Below are 21,440 nucleotides of genomic sequence, written 5' to 3' on the forward strand. Positions count from 1 at the left end.
AGACGCCGGAGATCCCGGCACTTGGAATGAAGCCCCCGGGCCAGCGGCGGTGAATTCTCTGAACTTCGGCGAGAGGGGTGGGCTCCCTCGAGATGAGGACACAACTGCGGGGTGGGCACCCGCTTGAGGACAAGCAATCTGTATGGCGGCAATAACGCGGGGTAGGCTCCCGCAAATATTACGTTATAAGCGGGGTGGGCACCCGCCAACGATCACGGCAAGGTCCCTGGCAGGGTGGGCACCTGCCAGGGGATTTCAGGATTGGCGCCGCACGGGGGAAATGCCGGGTGGGCACCGGCTTGCAGGATCCCAGCGCTCACAGCGCTACATAGCAGAACAGCGCTCCCAGCGCTACAAGAAGCCCAGAAAGCGCTCCCAGGCGCTATAAGCAAAGGAAAGTTCAGCAATAAAGTCTTGCAAGGGCAGGGGGCAAGGACTGGGCCCAGGGGCCAGCTCACAGGGCCCTCCAACAGGGAGGCAGTCCCCAGTGGCGGTCTCTCCTGGCGCCCAGCAGCAGCAGGCCCCCTTCAAGTGGATCCTGGAAGAGAACAGTTTCTGTGGGGACACAGCCCCATTTTTATACAGGCAAACCCTTTGTTCTGGGTTCAGGGTGAGGGGGAAAACCAGTCGCAGCTGGTTGGGGAGCACCCTTGATGTGCTCAGCCCCTCACTCTATTCATTGGCAGGGCTAGGGTCGTCAGTCGCACCGCAGGGGGCGGGGCCAGCATTGGGTGTGGAAAACCCTGTCCTATTCAGGACCCAGGTGTACTCCTCCCACCCATCTAGCTGCTGATCTCCCCATTCACCACTGGGTGACTCATCCTGACTCTGGGGAATCCCTAGCCCGTCACATGACATGACCAGCCAATCACGCGACAGACACACTGCACACAGAAGTGCCCACCTCTAGAAGTGGCACTTCCATACTAGGTACATGCACGCCGCACACATCATCGCGCAGCATTCACTCCCACGAGTCCGCACATACCAAACTCGGGCCTGCACACCCCACGCATCAGGAACTACCAGGGACACATACATTCCCCATGCATTCCTATGGGAGGGCAGGCCTATCTCACCACATGCACTCAGAGCACGCACGCACTTTACCCTGGGACACAGGGAAAGTGCGCAGAAACCAAGAAAATCACCACACCAAGTCACCAATAAAAGGCAAAAAGTTCAGGGGTGAACCTGCCAGAAGGGCCAAGTCCAACATTTATCTATAGAGTTTTATATAGCGCAAACGTGACCCAAGTGGGTATCAAAGCGCTTTACAAATGATCAGAGATGGGAAACAAGCAGGGCAGAAAAACAACATGTTCAAGCGCGATATAGGAAATCACAACGCCATGCTGCGGAGGGAGACCCATATAGAGCGAGGCCGACAAGTCTATAATCGGGAGCGCAGATAGGAAGTACAAAAGCACGGCTGAGACAACACAACAACATGTTCGAGAACAATACAGTATGACACAACACAAAAGTTTGGGGGGGGAGACCTTTACAGATCAAGGCCGACAAGTCTATAAACAAGAGCATAGCTAGGATGTAAAAAAACATGGGACATGGGTGAGACAACACAACAACATGTTCAAGAACAATACAGGATTAGGGATGGGCGGAATTTACGAAATTCACTTTCGCAAATTATCGCGAAAATGTTCAAAATCTCCGCAAACACGCGGAAATATCGCGAAGATGCGGAAGTTTTTTTCCCGCCCGTTCGCTGTATTTTCTGCGTGGTCGCGGCTCGCCAACTTACCCATGCGGTTGCTCGCGGGCGCGGCCATCTTGTTTTCACTTGTCTTGCGGTGCATGATCGCGAGAAGAAAGACGTGATCGCGCGACGGATGACGTTACTGCGGGCGCGAACTGTCACGAGACAGCGCAAATGGCTACCAACAATACAACATCTCGTGGAGAACGTGACCGGATCGGGAAAACTTGTCGGCGAACGCGGGGATTCAGGTAAGGCGATCACGCGCACGCGAGAATGTATTATTTTACAGCACGAGCAAGAAACAAATTATCGCTAAGGCTAGGCGGAAATTTTGACATTTTCGCACTTTCCGCAGAACGCAAAAATGCCAAATTATCGCAATTTCCGCGAACGGAATTTTGGCCCAGGCCTATACAGGATGTCGCAACTCTAAGCTGGGGAGGGTGTCCATATAGAGCGAGGCCCACAAGTCTATAATCAGGAGCGTAGATAGGAAGTAAAAAACACAGGTGAGACAACACAACATGTTCAAGAACAATACAGGATGTCGCAACTCCAGGCTGGGGAGGGAGACCCTTACAGAGCAAGGCCGACAAGTCTACATATGGGAGCGCAGCTAGGAAGTAAAAAAACACAGGTGATACAACACAACATGTTCAAGAACAATACAGGATGACACAACACAAAAGCTGGGGGAGGGAGACCCTTAACGAGCAAGGCCAACAAGTCTATATGCAGGAGCGTAGACAGGACGTAAAAAAAAGACAGGAAAGACAACACAGCAACATGTTCAAGAACAATTCAGGATGTTGCAACTCCAAGCAGGGGAGGGATACCCTTACAGAGCAGGGCCGACAAGTCTACATACAGGAGCGTAAATAGGAAGTACAAAAACACGGGTGAGGCAACACAACAACATGTTCAAGAACAATACAGGATGTAGCAACTCCAAGCTGGGAGAGGGAGAACCATATAGAGCACGGTCGGCAAGTCTACATACAGGAGCGTAGATAGGAAGTACAAAAACACGGGTGAGGCAACACAACAACATGATCAAGAACAATACAGGATGTAGCAACTCCAAGCTGGGAGAGGGAGAACCATACAGAGCAAGGCCGACAAGTCCATATACATAAGCGTAGATAGGAAGTAAAAAACACGGGTGAGGCAACACAACAACATGTTCAACAACACTACAGGATGTCCCATAAAGAGCAAGGCCAACAAGTCTACATACAGGAGCGTTGATATGAGGTACAAAAACACGGGTGAGGCAACACAACAACACTTTCAAGAACAATACAGGATGTCGCAACTCCAAGCTGGTGGAGAGAGACCTATATAGAGCGAGGCCCACAAGTCTGCAAGCAGGAGCATAGATAGGAAGTAAAAAAACACGGGTGAGGCAACACAACAGCACATTCAAGAACAATACAGGATGTCCCATAAAGAGCAAGGCTAACAAGTCTACATACAGGAGCGTTGATATGAGGTACAAAAACACGGGTGAGGCAACACAACAACACTTTCAAGAACAATACAGAATGTCGCAACTCCAAGCTGGTGGAGAGAGACCTATATAGAGCGAGGCCCACCAGTCTGCAAGCAGGAGCATAGATAGGAAGTAAAACAAGCATTGGCATAGCCAATATGTCTCGCCTTTGGGACCTTATAAGTGTTTAGCCATGCAACAGTTGCATAACTAAATACTTATAAGGTCCCAAAAGTGAGACCTATTGGCTATGCAAAGCGGCCGTGCGGCTGCGAAAGTGAAAGTGATCGCGATCAAACATCAAAGCGGCCGTGCGGCCACGAAAGTGAAAGCAATTGCGGTAAACCGCGGCGCGCGCGCCCGCTCACATGCACTGTAGCTCCAGGCTGGCCTGGTAGCACTTTTTGGAGCCCTCTCAATAAGTCTCGCCAGACCAGCGCATGCGCTGGGTCAGGCAAGACTTAAAAACACGGGTGAGGCAACACAACAGCACATTCAAGAACAATACAGGATATCACAAAAAGAGCAAGGCCAACTAGTCTATATACAGGAGCGTGGATAGGAAGTAAAAAAAGATTGGTAAACCAACACAACAACATGTTCAAGAACAATACAGGATTTGCAACTCCAGGCTGGGGAGGGAGACCCTTACAGAGCAAGGTCGACAAGTCCATATACAGGAGCATAGATAGGAAGTAAAAAGTATTCCTCACTGGGACTTTCACTTCCTTTTTGAAAGACACCTTTGAGGGATTCAGTCTGGTTTCAGGAGGCAGGGAGTTTGGTTATAATAAGTCCAGGAAACAAAGTTATTTGAAGGAAATAAGTGGGTTTATTTCAACATACGGTTACTCTAACTGCCATGCCTAACGCTCCTCAGGCGGTATGCCAACATTCTAAGGTACACTCCTGTTCACATTCTAAGATGGAACCACAGTCTCTGGCAGGGGGTGGAACATACCAAAAGGGGAGAACTATATTACAAGTAGGAAGATAATATATTTTAAGCATAGCATTTAACAAGAAATAATGAAAGGTTTAGACAATGTGTATTTTGTGCAGAGCATATAAGATGAACTGGGAAAAGTTTATAACAAGTTCCAAATTCTCGGAGCAATACCAGAGATTTTTTGTGGTTTCAGCAATAAAGTGCTGGAGCTGGAGCTCCTGGAGGCTCTGCAGCCGCCAGATAGTTTGAGTTTTTGTGCCAAATGCAGTGGGATGTTGAAGTGTAGGGCTTTGTGGGTCATGCAGGCAATTTTTATTGGATTCTATCCTTAAATGGAAGCCAATTTAGAGATTTTAAATCCGGAGAGATGTGGTTGTTTCTTTTGGATCCTGTGATGTTCATTGCAGCTGCGTTAAGAGATGCTCTTAGAGGAGCCAAATTGTAGCTAGGTAAACCACAAAGGGTTGCACTCCCATAATTCAACCTAGAAATGACTAGGGCTTGAACGGCGAACTTGAGTCATCTAGGGGGTGGAAGGGTTTTATTTTTATTAGAATGCTCATTTGGAAGTTCGCTCTTTTAGTGGCTGAGATGATGTGCTCCTGAATGTTCAAGTTCTTATTTAACATTATTCCAAGTGATCTTGTGGAGTCTGCGATGTGTGGTACGCAGTTGAGAGCAGCTAGTTGTTTCATATCTTCTTCAATAATGGGAGATTGCTTGGGTGGGGAGATTAGGAGGAGTTCCGCTTTGAGGGAGTTGGATGAAGGTCAGCCAGTTTGGGGTTTTGTGTAGACTTGTGTTGAGAGATCTGGTATCATCAGGGGAAGAGCTTTTCAGATATAATTGGGTTTCCTCAGCATACATGTGGTGGTGGATGTTAGATGCTTTGAGAGTTTCGGTTAACAGCTCCATGAACAGGACCCCTAGAGGGATCGCACTAGAGTTGGACAGGGACTCATTGTGTTCTGTTGTGGAGAAACGAGGCAAACCAGTTTAACACTGACTCAGATAGTCCCACCCTCCATTTCAGTAAGTCTAGGAGGTTGTCATGGTTGTCATGGTTGACAGTATCAAAAGATGACAAGAGGTCAAGGAGGATTAGAACGAAGACAAGATTCGTTCTGATCCGGTATCTTTAACACATCATCAACTATGTGTGTAAGGGCCGTTTCAGTGTTGTGAACCTCACGGAAACCAGATTGGAATTGGTCCAGGAGATGGAATTGATCTATGTGGTCACAGAGTTGGACATGGACACATTAGTCAAGGAGATTTGCCAGAGTTGGAATGTTAGTGATTGGACGTAAGTTATTTAGGTCCTCGTAATCTGTATGGGTGTTATGCTCCTCCCCCCCCGAACATCGAGCATACCGTGTACACCTCTGACCTCGCGGAGAGGTGGTGGGGGCATACGACAGGAAACCAAAGCAAAGGCCCTTTGGGGGTGGCTGACCGAGTGGTGGGGGCGACTCGAGGAAAATAACAGACGGACAGCCCGGACAGAACATGCGCCAGGCAGCAGGACTACAGTTCCCAGGTTACCCAGCTCGCCGTTACTGACGCCGATCACGTGGGCGTAACCCGGAAGCGGCTCCTGTTCAAAAACGCCGCTTGGCGTTTCCTTCGCTGCTGGTTATTCCTGGATGCAGCCGAGAACTCCAAAGCAGCTATTCGAGTCCCAGATTTACAGACCACCCGTGTAGGGTAAGGGTGCACCTGCACCATCGAGAACCTTGTGAGCCGTCCGGCTCTCGTGACATTAACGCGGAGAACGCGTTGCTCTTGGCAAAGTCATACGCTATAGGCGTTGTTCGTATTCCTGTGTACTGAGTATCGGAAACATTGCAAACTAACTTGAAATACCAATGCAAGTCTTGAGGGGGTTAGGTGATTAGGAAACCAGTACCCCTGTTGAGGCATTGTAACCCTGTAACCAGAGCAACATTCATGGAGTTGAAAGACGTATTTTAACTCACCTTTCCTTGTATGCTTTAACAGGGGGTTTAAGAGGCGGCAGTCTGCTCTTCCCCTGTGACGAGAAGCACGGTATTGTCTCTGGTGTGTATGGTTGCCGGGAGAGGCTGGGAGTTGGTGCATGGTGGAGTGGTGAAGGGTGCATGTACTTACCAGGTCTCCTTTTCTCCATAGAAACCATAGTGGCCTACAGAACCTATTATTGATTGTGTGAAGTCCAGGATGATTACACCTGGAGAACAAGAGTTTTATTGATTTACAGGTGTGTTAGTTACGATATTCCTACAGGCAGGAGTCACCTCCATTGAGGGCCAGGAGGCTAATGTTTTAGTGTCTTTTTTCTTTTCAGATCTCCCTCCCTGCTGTTCCCATCCTTTCCTTCCCCCGCTTGACCATCCCGCTCTCCTGTGCTTTAACAGCATTCAGGGTTGGGGCTGTCGAGAGGTGGACCCCTTTTGGCATCGATCCGCTCCCGAGGAATCTTCGAGGCAACAGAATAACCAGCCCACGAATTGACTTCCTCCTGGGCGGGTCAATGCAAACATGGCAACACTAGAGGAGGTATTGGGTGCCCTGTCCCTAGTGCAGCAAGAGCTAGCCACCTCTCGGGAAGAGACAGCGGCCTTAAAACAAAGATTCGAAGGAATGCAACGAAATCCCTTTGATGCAGGTACAGGAAGGTTTCCCTCAGGGAGCTTTTCAGCTTCAGCCACACCGTTTAGCGTAGAATTACCAACGCCTATTCCGCTTGCAGCACCTGAACGGTTCTCAGGGGAAGCCCATAAGGTCCAGGTGTTCATTACACAAATTCTCCTACACTTTTCTTGTAAGCCTAAGGCATTCCCTTCTAACCAGTCTCGGGTGGCCTTTACTATTTCTTACTTAAACGGCGATGCTGCCCAGTGGGCCGTTCCCTTAGTAAGGCGAGATGATCCCTTGTTGTATGACTGGGATGCGTTCCGTGAGGAATTTGAACGAGTGTTTGATCGCAGGGCAGCCACCTTTACAGCTGACCGTGAGTTGCTGGAATTACGACAAGGGAATAGGGACCTAGTAGCCTACGTAAACGCCTTCCAACGGTTGGTTACGGAAACTGAGTGGCCAGACAGTAAGCAAAGCGCACTGTTTTATCAGGGCCTTAAAGATGACCTCAAGGACGCCCTAGCGACGATCGACCCACAACCTACCTCTTGTAAAGCTCTTATAAGTTTAACCCAGAGGTTAGATCATCGCTTAGCAGATCGCCGTGTAGATAAAAGACGAGGAGATAAACCCACACTCAGGTATGACAGAGCTAGAACAGTTCCAGGAAGTTATACCACAGCACCAGAACCTATGGAAATAGGTTCGGTACGGGCCCCCCTCACCGCAGAGGAAAAAGAGCAAAGATGCAGGAATGGATTGTGTTTATACTGCGGTAAGAAAGGACAGTATGTGAAAGATTGTGTAGCAAAACCTAAAGGGAGGGACAGAGAGCTGTTACCTCATATGGGAGGTGAAGGCACGAAGGCGGAAAACCCCAGGGCTCAAGAAGTCAAGAAGGGAGGTTCTTGGGCATGAAAACAATCCCTTCGGTTCAAAACACCGTTGAAGGACCGACATCCCACTTCCATGTGCGGCTACACGTGCACCTGGAGGAAAGGGAGTGTTCTTTTACAGCCATGGTGGATTCAGGGGCCACCGGCCTATTTATGGATAAAGAACTAGCTACCTTATTGCAGCTACCATTGATACCCAAATCCGAACCAGAAATAGTGATGACCGTGGATGGAAGGCAACTACTTTCTGGCCCCATTCGGCATTGTACCAAAGATCTGGTGATCTCCTGGGAAGACCAACACTGGGAAACACTCAGTTTCAACGTCATACATGCACCCCAGTATGGGGTTATCTTAGGTCTTCCATGGCTCAGAAAGCACAATCCAGCCATTGACTGGGAGAAAGAAGTAATTAACTTTACATCACCCTATTGTAGGGAACATTGCCTTCATAGCCACAGACCAGGGAAAGAACCTTTCCCAACACATGTGATAGCCACAGCTGAAGAAAAGGAAGTCCTTTTACCGTCCCACTATCATGATCTCAAGGACGTATTCGACGAGGACCAAGCCAATGTATTGCCACCGCATCGCAGTTACGACTGCCAAATAGATTTGATACCAGGGGCGGTGGTGCCGTGTGGAAGAGTGTACGCCCTCACCGAGCCAGAAAATAAGCATCTGCGCCACTATCTGGACACATACTTGCACAACGGATTCATAAGACCATCCCAATCACCCGCAGCTTCGCCACTCTTTTTTATACCAAAGGCAAACCAAGAACTTCGAGCCTGTGTGGACTTTAGGGCGCTGAATAGCATTACCATAAAGAACCGGTATCCCTTGCCGCTTATTCCCGTGCTATTAGATCAAGTACGTCAGGCGGTAATATATACCCGCTTGGACCTAAAAGGCGCATACCACTTGGTACGGATGCGCAAAGGCGAAGAATGGAAAACTGCCTTTCGTACCAGATATGGGTTATTTGAGTACTGCGTTATGCCTTATGGACTATGTAACGCCCCAGCCGCATTTCAATACTTTTTGACAGATGTACTTCGGGAATTCCTTGATATCACGGTCATCGTATACATCGATGATATTTTGGTGTATTCAGAAAGAGAAGAAGACCACGTTGAACATGTTCGGGCAGTGTTGCTTACTCTTAGAAAACATCGCCTATATTGCAAGATAAGCAAATGCGAGTTTCAGGTGAGAAAGGTAGAATTCCTGGGAATAATTCTATCCGCTGATGGACAAGAGATGGCAGTACGAAAAATACAAGCCGTCCTAGATTGGTCACCTCCCAAGAATGTGAAAGAGCTACAACGCTTTCTGGGATTCGCAAACTTCTATAGGCGTTTTATCCAGCAGTTCTCACAGGTATCAGCCCCCTTGACAGGACTACTGAAGAAAAATGTTGCCTATACTTGGACTGAAGACACCCAGAAGGCTTTTGACAGGTTGAAAACCGCCTTCACCACCGCCCCTGTTTTGGCTCACCCTGACACTGACGTGCCCTATATAGTAGAGGCAGATGCATCGGATGTGGCGGTAGGGGCCATCTTATCCCAAAGAAATAAGGAAAACGGGCAACTACATCCGGTGGCTTATATGTCCCGTAAGTTGAACACGGCAGAAACCCACTATACGATAGCGGAGAAAGAACTCCTAGCCATCAAAGACGCCTTTATGGAGTGGAGGCGTCATCTAATGGGAGCCAGACATACGGTCACGGTTTATACGGACCATAGAAACCTGCAATTCATGAAGTCAGCTCGCTTGCTTACACCGCGTCAACTACGATGGATGTTGTTCTTCGCTGAGTTTGATTTCATAGTGACGTATAGACCAGGGGCAGAGAACCGGAAGGCAGATGCCCTATCTCGCCGTGACAATCCCCTTGCTGTAGAACAACCTGAACTGCATGCCATCATTTCCTACGATAAAGTTATCTGTGTAATCCAAACAGATAAATTCCTGGACCAAGTGAAACAAGCCATGAAAGGTATAGCATGGAAGGAATGGATGAAAAACAATACCGAATGGCAAGTAAAAGATGGCCTTCCTATGAGGAAAAGTCAGTTGTTAATACCAACCGCTAGTTTAAGGAAAACTGTCTTCAACTGGTGCCATGAGAATCCCTGTGCAGGACACGCAGGAATTGAGAAAACCATGGAGAAAATATCACTGAACTTTTGGTGGCCCAAACTCAGACAAGATGTTACTGGAAGAATCCAACGGTGCACAGTGTGCAGCCAGGCCAAGGCAGACCACAGGAAACCCTCAGGATTGCTGCAACCGTTACCCACTCCTGAAAAACCTTGGGAAACCGTATCTATGGACTTCATTGTAGGGTTACCTAAGGACAAAGGTTACACAGTCATCCTGGTGGTAGTGGATAGCCTTACAAAGTTGGGTCACTTTATTGCATGTACAGGTCTCCCTTCGTCATCTCAGTTGGCAACAATATTGCTTACAAACATCGTTCGTTTTCACGGTCTACCCAAGGTCATCATCACAGATAGGGGCCCTCAATTCACTAGCAGGTTTTGGAAAACCTGGTGCACAACCCTGCATATTTCAAACAATACATCCACGGCGTTCCCCCCCCAAACAGACGGACAGACAGAGCGTCTTAATCAAACTTTAAAACAATACTTACGATGCTATGTCGACCAATCAACAGAGGAGTGGGTGGATCTACTATGGTTGGCCGAGATTGCTTATAACGATGCCCTGCATAGTTCTAGTAATCTCACACCCTTCTACTGTACTTATGGATTTCATCCTTGCTTTCTCCCCATGGCAAAACCTCACGGCAATGAAAGGATACCTGAAGTACACGAACGAATCACGCTCATACAAGAGAACTTGAAGAACGCTAGGAAGAACTTACAAAAAACTAAGGACCTATACAAACGACAGGCTGATAAACATCGTAGAACGGGTCCAGACTATAAGAAAGGCGATTTCGTGTGGCTTTCTACAAAGAATTTACGATTTCGCAAATACAGTATTTTTAATCCACGGTACATTGGGCCATACCGCATATTAAAAAGAGTCAACCCAGTGGCATTCAAACTTGCCTTGCCCTCACGCATGAAAATACATCCGGTTTTTCATGTTTCCCTTCTGAAACCTTCAACCAGACCAAAACAACCACCACAGAACCCGGTATTAATAGACGGGGAACCCGAGTACGAGGTGAAAAGAATCCTTGATTCCAAATGGAGACGCAAGTCCTTGTGGTACCTTTTGGCATGGAAAAACTATGGACCCGAAGAAAATTCATGGGAGCCAGCGGCTAATATACACGCTCCTCGTCTAGTCGCTCTTTTCCATAAGAACCATCCGAGTAAACCCGGTCCTCGAAAAGGGGCCCCAAAAGAAGGATGTGCTGTTATGCTCCTCCCCCCCCGAACATCGAGCATACCGTGTACACCTCTGACCTCGCGGAGAGGTGGTGGGGGCATACGACAGGAAACCAAAGCAAAGGCCCTTTGGGGGTGGCTGACCGAGTGGTGGGGGCGACTCGAGGAAAATAACAGACGGACAGCCCGGACAGAACATGCGCCAGGCAGCAGGACTACAGTTCCCAGGTTACCCAGCTCGCCGTTACTGACGCCGATCACGTGGGCGTAACCCGGAAGCGGCTCCTTTTCAAAAACGCCGCTTGGCGTTTCCTTCGCTGCTGGTTATTCCTGGATGCAGCCGAGAACTCCAAAGCAGCTATTCGAGTCCCAGATTTACAGACCACCCGTGTAGGGTAAGGGTGCACCTGCACCATCGAGAACCTTGTGAGCCGTCCGGCTCTCGTGACATTAACGCGGAGAACGCGTTGCTCTTGGCAAAGTCATACGCTATAGGCGTTGTTCGTATTCCTGTGTACTGAGTATCGGAAACATTGCAAACTAACTTGAAATACCAATGCAAGTCTTGAGGGGGTTAGGTAATTAGGAAACCAGTACCCCTGTTGAGGCATTGTAACCCTGTAACCAGAGCAACATTCATGGAGTTGAAAGACGTATTTTAACTCACCTTTCCTTGTATGCTTTAACAGGGGGTTTAAGAGGCGGCAGTCTGCTCTTCCCCTGTGACGAGAAGCACGGTATTGTCTCTGGTGTATATGGTTGCCGGGAGAGGCTGGGAGTTGGTGCATGGTGGAGTGGTGAAGGGTGCATGTACTTACCAGGTCTCCTTTTCTCCATAGAAACCATAGTGGCCTACAGAACCTATTATTGATTGTGTGAAGTCCAGGATGATTACACCTGGAGAACAAGAGTTTTATTGATTTACAGGTGTGTTAGTTACGATATTCCTACAGGCAGGAGTCACCTCCATTGAGGGCCAGGAGGCTAATGTTTTAGTGTCTTTTTTCTTTTCAGATCTCCCTCCCTGCTGTTCCCATCCTTTCCTTCCCCCGCTTGACCATCCCGCTCTCCTGTGCTTTAACAGCATTCAGGGTTGGGGCTGTCGAGAGGTGGACCCCTTTTGGCATCGATCCGCTCCCGAGGAATCTTCGAGGCAACAATGGGTTTATTTTAAAATATGGGTAACCTGCCCTGACTGAAATCACACCTTGCAGTAGGGAGGCATCTACTATCCCGGTCCAAAGTGAGAGTATAGACATCTTCATGTCATCGAAGAAGGTTGGAAGTAGAGGATCACTGAAGTGGTTTGAGGGTTTAAGAGCTATAAGAATATTGAGTATGGTGATTTTGTCAAAGTTTTTGAATTGGCTTCAAGAGGCTCTGTTCTGGAGGTGTGTCCTGTGGAGAAAAAGAGGCTCAGGGGGCAGTAGGGGAAGGTTTAAGACTGACTATAAGTTGGTTCATTGCTGTCAGAAGATCAGTTTCAAACTTTTTCGTCATTTCAAGGGAGAAGGAGGCAAAATCCTCACAGATTGGCTGAGGATTGGACACCGTTGAGGAAAGGATGGGATGATCATTAGATTGTAGTTTATTTCATTTGAACAGCTTTTGTGGGCAATTTCTGGCTTCATCTAGTTGGATTTTGAAGAAATTCGCTTTCACACTTCTGATGTGTTTATTGTAAATGCTCCTCCTCGCTCTCAGGAGCTGAAGGCATTCGAGGGCCGGTGAGCGTCTCCAGGATCATTCCGCTGATCTCAGATTGCTTCCATCTGTGTTTAAGCTGCCACTGAACCATGGTTTGGGGTCTTTGGCGGACATTATTTTTACTTATAAGGGGGAAATTGCATCTAGAATGTTCCAACATGGAATTGTTGTAATGATCACTGAGGTCACGGACCTCGACATGTCAATAGAAGGAGACAGGGTATTATTGATACAGGACAGCATTTCATTCAGGTTTGCCTTTCACATGTATCTTTCCCAGGGTCTGGGTTTCTTTAGTTGAGTTCTACTTGTAATCCAAGATTCTGTGATGCAGGAGCAGATGCAACGGTTGTCAGTCCTGTCACACGGGACGATCGATTCCAGTTGAGTGGAATTGGGCTTAGAAATGATTAAGTCCAGGATCGCACCCAAGACATGAGCAGGGCTGTCGCAGATGTGGATCAGGTTGAGGTCATCTAGGATGGTTTTGAGGCTCTTTACTGCAGGGTCATTTGAGTTGTTCCAGTATAGATTGAAGTCGCTGGGGAAAATCTGGGAACGATGGTGTCCCACATTGAATGAGATGGTTTCCATAATTAGTTCTCCTGGCAGATGGTAAATTGCATGCAGTTTCCATAAAGGCCTGTTGTTACTTATGATGTCTGTGCATATGTAGTCGCAGGATACAACTGCAGTATGTGTCTGTTTCGCTATGAGACTATTATAGAATATAAAGGCAATGCCTCCACCAGGTATGTTAGCTCGATCGAATCTAATGACGTTGTGGTTAGGAGGCACTATGGTGTCAAGGACGGGTCCCAAGGAATCATTTAGCCAAGTTTCCGTAAGGATTATGATGTCAAGTTCCTGTGCTAGGATGAGGCCAGCAATGTCCACCGCGCGTTTCACTGCTGATCTGCAGTTGAGAAGCATGCAATTCAGGTGTGGACTATTGTCAGTGGAAATAGTCTGTGTAATGGGAACTTGCATAAGGTTGGATGCGTTTATAGCATTGGAGTTGTGTCTGGGTCCTCTATGAGGGTTTGAAGAAATTGTTTGGATATGGCCCGCTTATCTAGCTTGCCTATGTGTGTGGAGTCATATGTAAGAAGGAGGGAGTGAACGTCATTGTCTGTTAAAGAATCTTTCAGTCCAATAGGTCTAGAGGAGGCCTTCTGTGGAGTGTCACAGCTTCCAGCTGGCGTTGATTTGAAGTGGTAAATGCAAAAATGCTATGACTAGCAATGACTCCAACTCCTTCCAAAGGTGGCCTAGCTCTTCATCCAACCCACAGGAGCCCCAATAAATATCCCCACATTTCCGCACCACACACATGCTCAACTTGCCACCACTTCTGGGGGTCTGAATCTCCCACTGTGATCCGACAATCCAGACAGCCCCTTATCACACCTCTGAAGCAGTGGTCACTGACACACATAGCAATGGAATTCACTCAACCACTCCGCCCCTACCTGGATCCTTGGAATGCTCTAACATAGATACTACTAACTTGCCTACGACACTTCCCATGGACCATACGTTGACTACCTTCAAGTCCGAAACCTCAATCACAAACAACATTCTTAATCAGTTTCTGACTTCTCCTCCGCCTCCATGCAGGCTTAACTACTCCTCTAGCTCGACTTCCCCTCCTCTGGTCCTCACAGGCCAGCAGCACTCAAGCTCCACTATCTGGAATGCCGCGTCCCCTCCTGGCCCCCTGTTCCGAACCATGACTACTTATCGCTACTCTTCTCATGAATCCAGGCTAGATGAGCTCACACTGGACTTAAAACAACTTTAGGCTGACTTACAAAAGCGGATAATATCACCTCAGAGTTGGCTAATGATTGGTGGTCTAACAGGCCGTTTGGGAAGAACAGACACAATTAAGCACAATCTACTAACACACAAAGATGCCATCACTTGCTTCAGCTAATTTGATCTCCCCTAACTATGGCAGGCCCCACAATGGCCAGGCTGTCAGCGGGCATCAATCCCGTGCTAACACCAGTACTGAGGAGGGAAGCAATCCGGTCAGTGGCCTTCCAGGAAAGATCCTTCGTATCATGGCACTGAGTGGAATGTCTGGCTAGGAATGAGCGAAAAGTCCAATGGAAATAAAGTAATGCTCCTGAGGAGGACAGCCATAATCCCCATGCTCGAAAGTCACTCACTGCAAATCAACGCCAGCTGGAAGCTGTGACACTCCACAGAGAGCCACGGATACGCAAGATCTTGGGAGGAAGAACGTGGGGTCAGCAAGTGGTTCAGAACCTTAAGAGTGGTGGGGGCATATTATCAAGAATGGCGTTAAAATTATCGCTGCTTTAGCGGCAGGAAACTACCGCTAAAGAGGCGATAATGGGCTTGATAATATGCCCTTGAGAATTCCAATAGAAGCCCAGGTTTACACCAGAACGTGGGCTTCTATTTGAATTCACAAGGGCATATTATCAAACCCATTATCACCACTTTAGCGGCAGTTTCCTGCCGCTAAAGCAGCGATAATTTTAATGCCACCCTTGATAATATGCCCCCCTGGAGCGTAGAGGCCATGTGAGCCTTGTCAATTCCTCGGGGGTTCAGAATTTCACCAGCCAGTTGGCAGACCCTGTGAGCTAGTTCATCAATTTCAAGATTGGGGATAGAATGAAGGTTCGGAGGAGCAACAAGACGACAACCGATATTCGCCGCAGGCAGGCAGATCTTCAAAGTGCCCCAGAGTTGATGCAGGACAAATTCTCTTTGATTTCCACGGTGTCGCGGTAAAGTCAACAAAAACCAGCATGCAAGTAGAGCAGGTTTCAATCATATGTTTCCAAAATGAACTTCATAGCGATGATGTCTAGTAGATGGGTGGATGGCAGGTATAATCAGCGATATTCATAGATATGTGATCCCAAGCCCAGGAGCGTAAAGTTACCCCTGTCCAGGCCAGGACAAATTTGTATCAAAGGTGGATTGGGGAGAGAGCACCGTTAAAATTGAGACTGGATTTCATAAACCCTTTGAAAAGAAAACAAAAAAAAAAGAGTTGACAAGTACAAGTGCACTTTTTTAAGCCGTTTAGACATGTAAAGATTGAATCCACGTTATTTTCCATATTTGTAAACTCTCTGATTATCAGAGCACGTTTCATCTCGTCTACTGGTTTGCTAGGCTAAATAGGCAATTTTAAAATATTTTTTTGTCTTTTTTTGATTCAGCTCTAATTTCAAAAGGCAATTCTTGCCTGCCATGTTGAACATCATTCTCCCAACCAAAAAGAATCACCGCTGAAAGATAGTGAGTGAAACTGATGATGTCTGTCACGTTTATAGGGATGCCTTTTTAGGTCAAGCCTAAAGTTAGCATGCGTGCACGGCTCTGCGAGGTATGCTGTCTTACAGTATGTACTTGTAGTCCCGCCCACTCTCCACTCATATTTGTCATTAGCTTGTGTCATTGTCCTTTGTAAATGCTGGCTTCTGATTGGTTAAATGGCTTGTCAGTCCCTCCTTAGCACAGCCTTGTCTTCATTTGTAACCTCCCACGGGGACTGGCCCTTTTACTTCGTTGTTACATGTTTGCTTTAATTAGAGCATGGGAGCACTATTTTCTTGTCTTTCTTCTGCCTGCTAGTGCAGGCAGGACAAACTCGCACTCTCTCTTTCTCACGACCTTTTTTTGAATTTAAGAAGCACAGTCGCCTCAGATGGGATAATGGCGGATGTGCTTTTCTTTTACCTGAACATGGACGTGCTTGATTTTTACAGTGGATCGTCGGCTGTCCATTGATGTCACCACGGCTGTACGACTTTAATCATATATTTGCTCATATTTCAAGCAGCTGCGTACTGTTTCGCTTGGTGAGTTTATGATGCTCACTAAGGACCTCTAGGGGCAGCTTGTGGTACTGCACCTAAACATGCAGTGCTGGTGCCTTGGCCACTAGGGACCTCTAGGAGCAGCTGGTGGTACTGCAACTAGACATGCAGTGCTGGTGCCTTGCTCACTTGGGACCTCTAGGAGCAGCTTGTGGTACTGCACTGAGACATACAATGCTGGTTCCTGACTCTTAAAGTAAATGCTTTATTGTATAGTTAAGAAAAACCATTACAAAATATAAATACTACGATATACTAAGACACAAAGAATTTACACTACTGTAAACATGATAAAAGCTAAAAAATGAAGATAAGAACGGATGACTTTCAACCGTAAGAAATAACATGTTCCAAGTTCAACAGTTTGCTAATAATTTTTGCTTTTTCTCAAAAAGTTAAATAAATTTGATTGTCCTGCAAATGAATTGTGGGTCTACTGTACATAAGGTTTGTATGACAGCGGACCGACATGTACGTGTTCCATACTCCTTGAACTTGGTTTTCAACCAATTCCGACGTTCCTGTATAAGAGCCGGGCATATACAAATCAGGTGGATAAAATCTTGTCTTGCTGCGCCACATAACCCGCATCCCTTCACTTTCTTGGGACTTCCACTTTGGCTGATCGGCATTAGTAGGCAGATTACCCAACCTTATATTAAAGTATTTGCATTAAATAAAAGGCGAAAATGCGAGGTCCAAGAATAGCGCTGGCACCAGTTTTTTGTAAGAATGGATTGTCATCCAGGCATGTGACCGGCGGCTAAAAGCTATTTTGTCGTCCAGCAATGAGTGTCTAATGGCTGCCTTCCTGACCAACTGTTTGAATGAAGGTACTGGGAGCTTAGATTCCCAGAGGCCAGCCAGATTTGTTGATTCTATTGACATTTTAAGATACTTAGCATGATTTGAATTTGGAGTTTTGGTGATAGTTTCCCACATAGCTCGATAGAGCATGATCTCTTGGTTCATCCAGACGTCGTACCAGAATTTTATGGTCTCATATTTCCTCAACAGCACTTGGGATTTCAGGCCGAGTTCCAGTCTTATTTGGGCCGGTGATGCGTTACTTGGTAGCGCAAAGACATGTTTATAGATTTTCATTTGCACTTTGTCCAAAAGTTGTGCACTCTTGCCATGATGCAATACGCTCCCGTAAGCTATCGTTGGGATTAGTTTAACTTTCATTATTGTTAGCAGAGGCGAAACCAGAGGACCTTTGAGTTCAGTTGCTAAACTCATGAAGGCGTGCATTAGGGCCATGCCCTTCTTTTCCATGCTGGTGAATTGTGCCTGGAAATTAAGACGCTTGCCCAACAGTATCCCGAGATACTTGTAACTTCCAACCGCTTCCAGTTTGACATTATCTATTAGGAAGGTTGGTGATGGTTTGTGGCGTCGGGTTATGACCATTGTTTTTGTTTTTGTGCTATTTCTTTCTAGCATGTTCAGTTTTGTGTAGCGGGTCAGCTCCTGTAGAAGGCGTTGCAGGCCTATTCTTGTCTTGCTTAGCAGGACCACATCGTCGGCATAGGATAGGTGTGTTATACGAAGCGTGCCCAGCCGGGGAGGATGTGCATTGATCAGGTCAAGGCTTACTGTTAGGTCGGCCATAAACAAGTTGAAAAGATGGGGAGCCAACACACAGCCTTGTTTTAATCCGTCAAAGGTGTGGATCTTCCTAGTTAGCCTTTGCCCATTGTTGATTTTTACCTGCATCCAGGTGTTACTATACAGGTCGATAATCGGCATTAGGATTGACTCCGGTAGACCCTGCTGCTTTAATTTGGCCCATAGTAAGTTCCTATTAACACGATCGAAGGCCGCCTTAAAATCGACGAAACAGGTATATAGTTTCCGATGGTTGTGTAGACTGTTTTCGCCAAGCAAGCACAGTGCCATTGCATTAGCCATTGTTCCAGTTCCGCGACGAAACCCTGTCTGATTTAACGGGATCTTGTTGTTCGTATCCGACCATTGTGCTAAATCAGCTAGAACCAAGGAAGCATAGTATTTTACCTCTGCATCGATCAGGGCAATTAAGCGGTAGTTTGTTGGATTTTTGCGGTCTCCGACTTTATAGATGGGGTTAATGATAGCAACCCTCCAACTTTCCGGGACCCGACCTGAGTTGCTAATTGTCCGGAACAGGAGGTTGAATTTGCATGCCCAGAACTTGGGGTCTTCTTTATAGATCGCCTGCGGGATGCCATTTGGCCCTGGTGCGCTCTCTTGCTTGCCTTTCTTAATTATAGATGATATTCGTCGATCGTCAGCTGACCACATTGATTGATCCAGGCTCTCCTGGCAATTGGATATGCCATTGAGGCTGAGAACAAGCTTGCTTTCCTGTACCATGTTTCTAGAAGATTCGGATACCGTTGTAGCCATCGTGACCTGATGCTCCACTGGCTTTACCGAGAATGTGTCGACTATGTGCTGGGCCCAAACATTTTCAGGGATGCATGTCATACTTATGGGTTGTGCTGGTCTATTGATGGAGTTGACTAGCACCCAGAACGCCTTGGAGTCTGCTTTTTTTGTATTATACACCAATTTGGCCCAGAAGTCATTGATTTTATTCCTTTTTTCCATCCATACTAGCTTTTTATATTGTTTCCTTATCAACCGAACTTCTTGCCAAATGCTTTGGTTTGTCCTTGAACCTTGTATCCGTCTTGTGAGCTCTTGAAGATGTTTCTTCATAGCTAGTGTAGTAATCGAGAGTTTGGTTTTGGTCGTAGGACTGCTCTGCCTCTTAGCCTTGCTGCTGGATCTTGGTAATGTTTCCAGGAAATTTGCCCAAGTTTTTTAACATAGACCCTTCTCTGCCGTGACTGTGTGTAATAGTTTCTAAGCGTCCAACGCTATTTGAGGTAATGTGATGCTTGTCCACTTTAACCGCTTCAAATTGATTGTTGAGAGTTGGCCTTGTATGGCTGGAGCATTTACATACCTAGGGGAACTTAGTTTCATCTCAATGTGTTGCATTGAGTGATCGCTGTCCAGAGAGCTAATTATTTGAAATTTTTTGACTAAACTCAGCAGGGGCAGAGTTACTAATGTGTAATCCAGGATCGAGTTTGTATTGTGACCTATGTATGTGGCAGCGGGGGGTTTATCATGCGTGCATTCCTGACTCACTAGGCAAGCATTTGCAATGCAATAGGGCTCGCATTACTGAAAGTATGAGCTATTGACGTTGCATTATTATTTGCAATGCCAATGCCTCAAACTATCCGTAATGCAGGACCTATTGCATTGCAAATGCTTGTTTTACAAGTGATACCTAGTGCTGGCCCACAGATTCTAGATACACACCAGATTCAGAACAATGCTGTAACTGTATGCACGATTACCTTGTGTGATAGCCTGAAAATCTGACACAAGATCTTTGCTCAACATATTTGATTAAAGAAAGTGTGAGTTCCTATCTTGTCGAAAATTTTCTTACCTCACACATTCTGCATGTGTCCGTTTCTCGGCAAAAAACATTCTTTGATAAAGCAGTGCCACCGGTGATTCTGCAGCCAAAGCGTTTTCCGCATATTTATGGATTTGCCGTATCCCCCCCATATAATGAATTAACTGCTGCATAATATGCAGATTTTAACAAAATAAAATGCAGATCAAAAGTTACTAAAATGTTATGACGTGTGATAATATGCATTAGAAGGCCCTTCCCAAAAATTGACTGGTCCTCTTTTGTTTGCTTATTGCTGTATTTAGTAGTTAAACTGGTACCAATAAGGAGTAATCACTGCTTAGGCCCTGTTATGAATAAAAATATCAAAATAATGAAGTAATGCTATAACAAAATGTGCTGCATTACTCCACATAATTTGCCTTTTCATGCCACGTAGTTAAGTAATCTCCACCGCATAATTTCATCCTCCCCAGCCGCATAATTTCAGCAGAAGACTGTGGGCCCGATTCACAAAAGTAAACCTTGACGTTTGTGTGAACATAAAGATAGTACTCGCAAATGCCCTTTGTGAATTCCCAAAGTCGTAAACGTAGACATTTGGTCTAAGTTTACAAGTCCTAAACGTAGGTGGTTGGTCTAAGTTTAGACCAAATCTAAGCTTACCTTTGTGAATCGGGCCCTATATGTTCTGTAGATGCCCCTTACATGCACATTACAATGGACGCTATTTCAAATCTTTCATTTAATTTCCACAACAAAACAGTGTTTCTTTTGACCTACTTTGGGAATGAATTGCTAACTTGTTACCGAGAGCATTTCACAACACCCTTGTTTCTTATATGCACAGAATAAAAGGTGCACGTGTAAACACTGGTTCAAAGAAACCAGCTCCTTCACTCCTTGGGAGGGATAATTGCCTTTGTGTGATTTTCATTTTTCATTGTCTGGAAGCCTGCCTCTCTCGCTGTTTGGCAGCCTGCTTATTGTGAATTCTCTGCAGGGTCAGGCGGTTTCTGATGAGTAACCATTAATTTGTGTTTGCTCTTTTTGTGCAAATCAGATAGGTGACTAAATGCTCTCTGTGGAATACACCTGGACCACCTTCAGGCCCGAGGATTCCAGCAATGCTTCATGTCCTTGAAACAAAGGAAGGAAGGATGCATTCACATCATCTGGGTACCAGAGGCCACATCATATAGGAATCCGAGGCCACATCACACATCATCCAGACATCAGAGGCCCCATCATTCAGACATCAGAGGCCACATCGTACTGGCACAGAGGCCATATCACACACCATCCAGGTAACAGAGGCCACATCACACATCATCCAGACATCAGAGGCCACATCACCCAAGCATCAGAGGCCATATCACACACCATC

Source organism: Triturus cristatus, chromosome 11, assembly GCF_964204655.1.
Source record: "Triturus cristatus chromosome 11, aTriCri1.1, whole genome shotgun sequence".
NCBI lineage: Eukaryota > Metazoa > Chordata > Amphibia > Caudata > Salamandridae > Triturus > Triturus cristatus.